The sequence below is a fragment of the Gracilinanus agilis genome, chromosome 2 (genome assembly GCF_016433145.1).
Source record: "Gracilinanus agilis isolate LMUSP501 chromosome 2, AgileGrace, whole genome shotgun sequence".
Lineage (NCBI taxonomy): Eukaryota > Metazoa > Chordata > Mammalia > Didelphimorphia > Didelphidae > Gracilinanus > Gracilinanus agilis.
Genome location: NC_058131.1, coordinates 302,044,755 through 302,056,746, shown reverse-complemented (window position 1 = coordinate 302,056,746; position 11,992 = coordinate 302,044,755).

Here is an 11,992-nt window from a genome sequence, read left to right as displayed (position 1 = left end):
AATTTCAAGTCTATGATTCCATCAGAGTGAACAGTGTTCCTATCAATATATAGCATCATGCATTTCTGCCTTAGTAAATGGCCTTCGAAAAATTGTATTATTTGTAGCCAACGATGTGAGGAGTTTCTCCAAACTGTGCCAAGGTTGGGACTTTTAGAATTTTCCTGAAGTATGGATCTGGCCACGTCATTATTAACTAGAAGCACACATCAACCCCTCTATTCAATGTGGAAAACTCTTCACAACCTGACCCCAAACTACTTTTCCAGCATTGTTGCATATCATTCCCTTCCCAGCATATAATGGTCAGGCCTGACTGGTCTTCTTACTATTTCTTATAGAGTAAGACAGTAAACCATCTCCCATCTCTAGGCCTTTTTGCTAGCTGTGCCCCACACCTAGAATGGAGTTCTTCTTCACATCGACCTTTTAGGCTTCCTTGTTTTCTTTGAGGCTCAGCTCAAGATCTACCTCCTACATGACATCTTTCCTACTGCTTCCAGTTGTTAGTGTCTTGCCTCTAAATTATTGTTTTATTTGTGTATTTATTTGATATTTGTTGTCTTTTCATATTTTATTTCTGTTGCATATATTTCATTTATACTTATGGGGCAGCAAGGTGAAGTAAAGGGTGGAGTGCTAGATATGGAGTCAGGAAGACTCATCTTCCTAAGTTCAAATCTGTCCTCAGACACTTACTAGCTGTATGACCCTGCACAATTCACTTAACCTTGCCTCAGTTTCTTTATCTGTAAAATGAGCTGGAAATGCAAATGGCAAATTGCTCCAGTTTTTCTGCCAAGAAAACCCAAATGGGGTCACAAAGAATCAATCATGACTGAAAAATGACTTAACAATAGCATATACCTCTATAGTCATATGTTATCTCCCTTGCCGAACTATAAGCTCCTTGAAGACAGGGACTCTTGTAAAAAAAAAATCACTTTTGCCTCTATACAGCCAAACTCCGATACAGTACCTGGACCAAGATAGACACTTAATAAACACTTTTTTTTATTTTTGTCTTTTTAATTTTTTTTAACCCTTAACTTCTGTGTATTGGCTCCTAAGTGGAAGAGTGGTAAGGGTGGGCAATGGGGGTCAAGTGACTTGCCCAGGGTCACACAGCTGGGAAGTGTCTGAGGCCGGATTTGAACTTAGGGCCTCCCGTCTCTAGGCCTGGCTCTCAATCCTCTGAGCTACCCAGCTGCCCCTTAATAAATACTTTTTGATTGGTTGAATGAAGAGTGATAGTTTGACCTTAGACCTTAGACTAAACATACATTGTTTCTCATTAGACCTGGATTTAGAAAGTTTCTCAACTTGTTTTTGCTTTCTTCTTCAGTAATGTTTTATTTTTTCCCAATTACATGTAAAAATAATTTTTAACATTCATTTTCTAACGTTTTGAGTACCAGATTCCCTCCCTTCTTCCTTCCCCTCCCTCCTCCATTAGACATTAAGCAATTTGATATTGGTTATACATGTGCTAGCACACAAAGTAAATTTCTTATTTGTCATACTGTGAAAGAAGATATAAATTAAAAACATGAAGAAAATAGAATGAAAACTGGTATGCTTTGATATGCATTCATATTACATCTGTTCTTTCTCTGGAGTAGGATAGCATTTTTCATCATAAGTTCCTTGAGAATGTCCTGGACCATTGTGTTGCTGAGAACAGCACTGTCATTCACAATTGCTCATTGTACAGCATTGCTGTTACAGTGCACAATTTTCTACTGGTTTTACTCTCTTCACTTTGCATCAGTTCATGTAGGTCTTTCTAGATTTTTCTGAAACCCTCCTGGTCATAATTTCTTATAACACAATAGCATTCCATTATAATCCCATGCCACAGTTTGTTTAGCCATCTCCTAATTATTAGCCATCCCCTCAATTTCCAATTATTACTCACAAAAAGAGCTGCTATAAATATTTTTGTACGCATAGGTTCTTTTCCATTTTTTCCTCTCTCTCTGAGTTTCCCAATATGTCAAGAGTTGTCAGAGTTTATACTCGACTGGCAAAGCTTGTAAAGAATTGCAGATCATCTCTTCCCCCTTAAGACATCTGAATAGGTCTTTAGCAGAGAGCAAGACACATGGTAGGTACTTAATACATAAATGCCTTGTCTTTCTATTGTGCCTCAGTTTGAGTTGCTTTCCCATTAGATCATTTTCTTTTCCTCCATCTCTTACAGTGCCCAGCACAACCATTGGCACTCAGCAAAGAGCCCAGAAACTAGCTGCTGACATGCCACCAGCAGAATAGGCCAGTGATGGTGACATTTTAGAGGCAGAGGGCTGTGCCTACCCCCTCCCCCAGTGTTGTACCCTGCCCCCCCTCCCCCAGACAGAGGAGGGAGGAAGAACTTCTGTTGGGCTGCTGGGCAGAGGGTGGGTGAAGTGAGGGATGTCCTGAGGTGCATTGAGAAGGGGAGGGGAACAGCTCTGCGCCAAGTCCCTCTGGCTTTCTAGTAACAAACTCTGGTGGGCAACTGTAGGCATGCCCACAGAGAGGGCTCTGTGTGCCCTTTTGGGCACATGGGCCGTAGGTTTGCCATCATGGGAATAGGTGATTCCCAAGAACTTTTAATTCAAGTCAAAATCTTCCACAGGAATGCAATTACTCAGAGATTCACATTCCCTTTTGTCTTCCCTGAACACGCTTCCTACTAGCCTAGGAACCTGGAATAGCACTGGGTAATTATCAAAAGGCTCATAGCTATAGGGCTGGGAAAGACCTCAGAAGACATCTAGTCCAACCTCATTTTACAGATAAGGAAACTAAGGCCCAAGGAGTTAGGTTACTTGTCCAAGGTCACAAAGGTAATGAGCTATAGAGGCAAAATTTGAAATGGCTCCAAATGGCTCATCCTTTCCACTGACCCACATTCTGTCTCTTCTGCCAAGAGACTTTAGACAAAGAGAGGAAAACACTGCCTCAACTTGCTGGGATTGACTCATACAAAGCATATGGCAGCTGTTTGCAGGCCCATTTCTCTCCCTGGGTAGTAGGAGACCTCAAGGCCATGGTCCCTGCAGAGCTTGACAAAGGCTCCAACTGGAAACATATGGTAGGAGCCTATTTAAACATAAAGACAAGTTCATCTAAAGTCACATTTTTTAAAAAAGCTAACAGTAACACAAGTTGCTTTCTCTGGCAGACAAAGGTTATAAATACAGATCAGTAGATGAGAATGACCCACTCCAGCCCAAATAGCCAAGGGAGACACTGGAATTTCCTTCTTGGGTTTTTTGTTAAAAGGGGGAAATGAAAAGAACTGTTGGCTCAGGCATATTTGTAGAGACAGTTTCCCATCAGTTATCCCAATCACACATTAGCATGAGCCTCACACCCATGGTCCAAAAGAAATCAGACAAGGGTCCAATAGTATATTTTGCTACGGGATTAAATAAAGTCAGTTAATTCTAACCTTCTTTTTGAAGAATTCTCTTCCCTTTTCACTTTGCTAGGATTTTGTGGTAATGAGTATTGATGGGGGCCATTTCAGAGAGCTTGGTTTCTAATCGATATGGAAACAGCTTGAAGGAGTTGGGTAGAGAAGGTCATTTTCCTGCCTACTTTTGAATGATAATAATAATGATAACTTAAATTTTTCTAGAACTTAAAAAAATTTCAATGCTTTTTCATATCCCTTATCTTGTGAGGAACTGGGTTAGAAGGAATAACCTCTAAAGTTTTCTCCAATCCAAAAATTTCTATATCTCTTCTTTGTAGCAGTCCTGTAAAGGAGGTAGTGAAAGTTTTTACTATCCCCATTTGATAGATGAGGAAACTGAGGCTTACAGAGGTAAAGGAACTCCTCCAAGATTATATGGATATGAATGGAAAATGGAAGAAAAAGGAGCAAGGCCAATGCATGAAAAATTGCGATGAAACAGAGAGTTTTGTCTTTGGTCCCCTTCCCTTTAACTCTCTTTCCCAAACTGAGTCATTTCATTTTAGCTGGCTGTTATGATTCCCTCAGAACTGTCTTCCCATAATAGATTTAAAATATCATCTGCCCAAGGACAATTACATTTTAGCAAGGAATTATTATTCCTTCAATGGAGGACCTATCATTCGTAGATGTATATTTTTTCTCCATCAAGACAAATTACAACTGATTTACTTTTTTGTGTGACCCTGGACAAGTCACTTAATTTCAATGAGATTCTATTTCTTCATTATAAATGATGAATGAAAAATGATGAAGAAAATGAAGTAGGTGGGAAATGGGTTCCTTTTGTGCTCTAAATCTGTGATCCTATGAGTCAGTGACAGTAGAAAGTCTTGAAGTGTACCTATGATCAAAAATGTATTATCTTACTGGTGATGAGCCCTTCAGAACTTGGCTAGGCTGATCCTCGGAAAATAGGAATATGAAGGATGAGGGAATTGTAACAAAGGGGACCTAGGTCATAGGGCATGAGTGAGATTTCAACTTTAGTACAAACTGCTAGAATTTGTGCCCTACTGGCACTGCCTTCAAGAACCTAGGGTCACCTCTGTGCCAAGAGGAAGCATCTAAGTCATTCTTTGGGGAGCAGAAGATTTCCAAAGAACAAAAAAGTTCTAAAAACCCAAAGGAATAAATCTCTATGGGAGAATTTCAGGAACTTTGGCAGGGAATAAAGAACAGTATCCAGTGTTCAGGGCTGTAATGAACTAACAATACACTTTTAAGTTCAATCTTCATTATAGTTTCTTAATTCTAGACAATCAAAAACCCAATGATTCATGTCCTGATTTGTAACATTTTCTTAAGAATAAATGCTCACACTGAAAATTTAACAACCAGCTCTCCAGAGTCAGTTGGAACTAGCTCTAGCTTACCTTTGCCCACATCCCTAAGGTCATGCCATGTAGTCACCCAATTTCTAAAACCCAAGCCCTGAGATATTAAGCATTTTAAGAAGAAGAATAGGTGATTGTCTCACATTGCTGCTGCACAAAATAAGCATTGAGTAAATATTTATTGTGTTAAATTGAAACAGCATTTCTAAGGATCAAGGCAGATAATTCCATCTACTTGGAGTAGACTCAAAGGGCAAAAGACAGCTGGAACACTCTTAACAACCTTTTCTTTTCTGCTATCTTTGCTGTTACAGACAAATAGAAAGTTTTCCAAGGAAACTTAGATGAAATATTCATTCACAGGTAACTTCTAAGGATGCCATATTTCAGATGGCATCTGTATTTGCATTTCAATCTAATTAAAGCCTAAGGGGGATTGCATTTCAACCCCCTTTTGTTTATTCTGTAGGGTGTATTGCTACCCTGAAGCTTGGCCAGACCTCAAGTTCTATCTAGCTATGGACTTAATAAAACAAACAATTAATTATGAACTTTATTTAGGCTCACTTTGGTGTTATACACATAGAAGAGTTTTATAAATATTTGTTGAACAAATGAAAGAAAGTTGAGTTATTTGAGAGACTCAGAACCCTTCCTTTAAATGTCAATTAAAACTGACCTGATTCTTCTTAATCCCAGACCCAAAAGAGAATGCAAAGCCTAGAAGTACTGCATAGCAGGCAAGCCTAAATAGTGTAAGACCTATCATGGCAGGACTTTATTAGCTTTTAGAAAGAAGATAACTAAGCCACTAAGAAAAAAAAGTGGAGTAACTAAAAGACCCTTTTACCCAGACACCCCACTCCCATGCATTTACCCCAAGGAGATCAAAGACAAAAAAAAATAACTCATAAGCATAGAAATATTCAAAGAAGCACTTTTCAAAGTAGTAAAGAATTGTTTTTCATCCTTCTTTTGAAAGAAGACCAATGACAGCACAAAGATAATGTCTTGACTGCTGCATGAGTCGGATTTAAGTGAGACAGAGTTGCACAAAGTCATCAGCCAATGAAGAATTAAAAACATAGGCAGCTAGATAGTGCAGTGGATAGTCAGGAAGATCTACTAGCCGCGTGATCCTGGGCAGCCCCTATTGGCCTCAGCTTCCTCATCTGTGAAATGGAGATAATCATAGCACCTACCTCCCAGAGTTGTTGTGAGGACCAAACAAGATAATAATTATAAAGCATTTAGCACAGTACCTGGCATATAGTAAGTGCTATATAAATATTAGCCATTACCTACATTCATACATATAATATATATATGGCACATTAAATATTGTAAGCATTCATATGTATGTTATGTGCATTGATTACATATATTCATATATGTAGTATATGCTATGTAAATATCAGTTGTTACATATATGTAAAATGTGTATATGGTACATGTGTTATTTTATATATGCATATATAAAATTGAAAGGGTGCTTTTAGATTTCTTTGTTTTATTTATTCATTGGTCATTTTTCATCTTTTTGGCCTGAAGAACAGAAAGAAGAAAGAGGAAAAAGAAGGACCCAAATGATCAATTTAAAGAGTTAATTGTCACATTCACTGCGTAGTTGGATACAAAATGAACTCATTGCTCCCGTAGAAAATAGAACCCATGCAAAGCTTAGAGAAGAGACTAGCAGGGCTGAAAAATTTGGTTGGCTTCAGGCTTTTCACTTTCACCTCTTACTTTGTCTTCTAAGAATGATTTTGGTCAGCTAGAAAACAAAGTGAGCTAAAGTCCTGCTTGCGGTTCATTTGTAACCTCTTGAAGCCCCAAAAAATCATTTACAGAAGAGAGGATGCGACTAAACTCACTTTATCGTAAAGTATTTAACATCCATACTCTTAGCCTGGTATAGAGGATAGAGAGCTATGCTTGGCGTCAGGAAGACCCAGGTTTGAATCCCACACCTTCCACTTGCAAGTCATGAGACTTTGGACAAGTTCTTTAATGCCTCTGAGCCTCAATTTCTATCATTTTCCCATCCCAAACTTGCTTTTCTCAATTTTCCTTTTTACTGTTGATGACACCACCATTCGTTTATACTTTGTTACGTTGCTCAGTCATTTCAATTGTGTCCAATTCTTTGTGACCCTCCTTGGAGTTTTCTTGGCAAAGATATTGCAAGGGTTTTTTCCATTTCCTTCTCCTAAAATCTGGAAACTGGAGAGCAGCTAGGTAGATCAGAGAGCTAGGCCTAGAGATGAGAAGTCCTGGGTTCAAAGCTGGCCTCAGACTCTTCCTAGCTGTATGACCTTGGTCAAGTCACTTAACCCCCATTGCCTAGTCCTTTCTTCTCATTTGCCTTGGAACCAATATATAATGTTGATTTTTTTTGACAGAAGGTAAGGGGTTTTTTTATGAGGAAACTGAGGCAAGCTGGGTTAAGTAACCTGTCTGGGATCACACAACTAGAAAGCGTCTGAGGTCTGATTTGAACTCAGGTCTTCGTCATTCAAGGCTCAGTGCTCTAAAATCACTTAGACTAGCCAGAGACTTCAGGTTCCCAAAGTACTGCCATCTTGGGTTCACCAGGATTTGAGCTCAGGAAGGGGAGTCTTCCTGACTCCAGGCTGCCACTCTATCCACTGTACCACCTAGCTGCCCTTGTTTATAGCTAGTCAGGTTCAAAATTCTGGTGTCCATTTTTACTCCTACAGTTATCAACCCCCATACCTCTTCCATCCAGTCTTTTCATTAAATCTATTGATTCTCCCTCTCTAATACTTCATACATTTGTCCTCCCACTCTTTATATTCCTACTTGTTAATACCCAGGCCAAGCCTTATGCTACCCTATAAAACTAATGAAATACTTTCTGGTTGACTTTCTTGCTTCTGGTATTTTTCTCCTCCAATCTGTCCTTCGCATCATTGCCAGATTAATCTTTCTTGCATGCTGCTCACCTACTCATAAGCCATGCACAGCTTCTCATTGCTTTCTGAATAAAGTTGAAACTTAGCTGGGCATTAAAGACCTTTCCAGAACATGACCCACCTTACCTTTCCAGTCTCATCTCACCTCACACTATTCTGCTTGAAAATGGACTCTTTCCATCATCTAACACTTCTAATATTTTCAAGACTTTACCCATGAAATGTCCTTTGTCTAGAATTGCCTCTCTGTACTCTCTCATGCCCTTGATCTTTTCTACCTGTTGAAATCCCCTCCATGATACCTACTATGATATCCTACCTCCTATGATATCTCCTCTGGGAACCCTTTCCTGATTTTCTTATCTGGAAGGGATGTCTGCCTCTTCTAAAATCCAAGGCTCTTTATGACTTTTTAATATCTTTATCACATACTTCTTTTTACCAAAGCTATTTGTGTACATAGCTTACCTCCCCAATTATATTAGGTGGAGAATTCCTTGTGGAAAAGGGGCACTGTCATATTCATGATTATATTTTCCTTAGTGCCTAACACTGTGACTTGCATGGATTAGGAACTCGGGGAATTTTCTTTAATGAATGCATAGAATGTTCATCATTTGGGAGCCTCTTCAATCAAAATGTGTGATTCCCACACATATCATGGAGTTAAGTATTTTACTGTAATTTAATCTAATTTAAGGAGTTAAGAAAAGGAAGGGGAGGAGCAAATGAGGGTTAGTGGAGAGACAGATCTCTTGCAATTATTAATGCTTTTTTCAGTGTTTACCATGGAAATGGGATATGAATCTATGATCCTTATGGAGGGGATATTTGGGGAGACAGATGAAGACTGAAATATCCAAATTAATGTATTCTTTCAACCGTTCCCATCACCATGCCATCCTAGTACTTTCAATATAGAGAGGTAAATTTGGAGTTGGAGGGAAGGAGAAGAGAGGAAGGAGGAAGGCTGTACAGTCATCCTAGCCTGTAGCATTTGACATTTAATGAGAGGAGGCTCTTCTCATTTTGTAAGAATTAGTGTATCAGTATACCATGGTGGTTTGTGAGATCAAGAGAACCTATTCATTAAGGAGATTTTAATGTCAACCCTTCTTACCTGACCCCAAGGAACCCATTTTCTCCTTATGTTCTTTAAAATGTGTTTTCTAATTCCTCTCTGTCTTCAATTATATATATATAAAAATATGTATACATACATGCATATATATGTATATATACATATATATATATATATGACAAAATGGGTCCCATCAACATTTACACAATAAGACTAGAGCTGAACATTAAGCCAAAGCTATGACATCAACAACGTAATGGACCTAGTCCCTTTCTCCCTCTCTGGTATGATTTTCCCCACTCTATCAGGGTACATGAGCACTACTAAAGGCCAAAGATTTGATCCATTCCCAAACCAGTGTATGAACCAAGTGTGAAATGTGTACTGTCAGCACCCTGCAGGTGGGAAGCCATTGCTGGACAGCACTATGGGTAACTGCTTACACACACAGTTGGCAGAGGGAAGGAGCTCACTTCATGCATCTAATGTGACAGTATGTTTGATCACAGATGCGAAACTCTTGCTACTAGTCCTGTTTCATTTAATTCAGTTTGTTGCCAGAAGCCCCATTTGCTATTTTAAGCAGAGATCCTGCATCCAGTTAGTCACAAATGCTCTTTCCCCTCATCTTTTTGGTTCTTTTAAAGGACATTTTATTCTCCTGCCTCTTGTTGGGTCTGCTATGAGTAATAGAGTAAGTTCAGGGCTTTTGCCTCCATTTAGAATTACCTGGTTTTTGAAGCTGTATTCAGAGCCCTTCTTTAATACTCTGTATAAGATTAAACCATGCCCAAGTCTTTATAAAATTCTCAAAATGAGAATCATCAGCATTGTCACATTGTCATCATAATACAATGTCTTGTTATAGGATGAAATAATATTCATAGATTTTGCTACAAATAATTTCTTTAAAATAGACTTATCATTGAGTATTGATATCATAGCCATGTGGGGTACAACACCTTTAGAGGAAAGGAGAGAGAGGGAGAGGGAGAGAGAGAGAGAGAGAGAGAGAGAGAGAGATTGGATTCCAACCACATATAATTGCTCCTTCTTTGTCATTATACGTATCTAGCAAAATTCAATCCTTCTCTGGCTTTCTCTCCTATGCTGGTTGGAAATAAATGGACTGTTCTATTTGTTTGCCTTCTTTCATTCTGCTGACAGGTCCTGGAGCTGAAGGTAGACAACTAGTAAAGGTGCTGAGAAGACAGAGATTGTGGTTTGGGAAGGCCCTGGGAATGGGTTTTCTCATGCTAGTTTTATTGGAAATTAAACTGCTTGCAATAAAACCCTTTTCTTTTGATCTGGAAAAGGAAGATCCCTTGGACCCCCAAGCTCCAAATCAGGCAAGATTTAAAAATTTCAGTTCTGGAATATTGATTGAATAGAAGCAGAGAGAGTAGAGGGTGGGGGCAAGATGACCATTGATGCCAGCAAAGGAAGGAGAGAAAATGATGTCTTATTTTAATTAAGAAATTCTTTCATTTTCATGGAATCTATACATTGTTCCCCCACAGTCTTATTCTTTGATCCACTTCAAATTGAGAGATATTTGTGAGATCTTAGAGTGTGTATTCTTCTCTTAAATGTTTGTCAATCAACAAATTTTTGTAATATTGCCCAACCTTATACTTGGCACTAAAGGAATATAAGGAAAAATGACCCAGTCCTTGATTTCAAATAGTTTGTAGTGTAATTACAAAGAGAGAAAACACATGAAACAAATGAAGAGCAGTACAAGAGAGTAAGAGGCAGCTAAATGGCTCAGTAGATAGGGCACTGGATCTGAAGTCAAGAAGACCTGAGTTCAAATCTGAACTCATTTGATCCTAGGCAAGTCTTTTAACCTGTTTGCCTTAATCCACTGGAGAAGGAAACTGGAAACCACTACCATATTTTTGCCAAGAAAACCCTATGGAAAGATACAATTGAACGACTAAACAACAACAGGAAAGTAAATAATGAAATTCTATACTGGATGACATAGATTCTAAGTGTAGAGGTAAAGAAAAAGTGAGAAATTAATGAGGGCTAGAGAGAGGTAGATTTTAGCTCTGTGTAATTACAACTGTCCAAATTTAGAAGGGGCTCCCTCAGCAGGTATTGAGCTCCCAATCATTGGAGGGTGTCAAGATCACATTGTATCACTATCTCAACAACAAATTCAACACACATTTATTAAGTACCTTCAATAAGTCCCATGCTAGGCACTTTGGATAAAAATATATGTGAAAAACAATTTCTGCTATCAAGGTATTTACATTCTGCTGGAGGATATAATATGTAAAAAATAAGTACAAAAATGAGAAAATGAGAGAATACTCTGAACTAGAGGGATGAAGAAAGTTTTCATGGAGAACTGGGCATTTGAGTCACTCTAAGCTTTAGAAACCACATAGACAAGGTCATGGCAGTAGAAGATATGATACTAGGTTCAGGGAACTGCAAGCAAGCCAGTTTGTTGAAATAAAGACTGCATAAAAGGGAATACTATGGAGAATTTGGAAAGGTAGATGATGACAGATTTTAAAAAGGCTTTAAGTATAAAGTGATGAACTTCTCTTTTATCCCAAAGGCAATAGGCAGCTAATGAATATTATTGAGTAGGGGGGTTAAATAATTACACCTTTGCTTTAGGAAAATTATTTCAGCAGCTCTGTGGTAGAAAGATTAGAGAGAAGACTTGATGAAGGTACACCATTTAGGATTGTTGCAGTTCTGAACTAAAATACTGGTTGTGAAAGTAGAAAGAAGACAACAGATTTGAGAGATTATATATTGATGGAATTATCAAGGTTTGACAACTGATTGGAAATCGGGGTGAGGGAAATGAATAAGTCAAGGATGGTTTTAAGACTATGAAGGTAGGTGACTAGGAGCACAATAGTACACTCAGAAGAAATAGGGGAATTTGGAGGAGTTTTCATGCAGAGTAAGAAGAATGTGATAATGAGTTCTATTTTGAATGTGCTGAGTTTAAATGTCTATGAGTTATCCAGTTGGGATGACATAGAACACTAGTTATCTAAATCCCTGAAAATAGATATAGGAAAGGACATAGATGATGATCCAGCATGAGGAGTAGGCAGAAAGAGAAGATAACTAGGTGAGCTTAACCTCTCTCTCTCTCTCTCTCTCTCTCTCTCTCTCTCTCTCTCTCTCTCTCTCT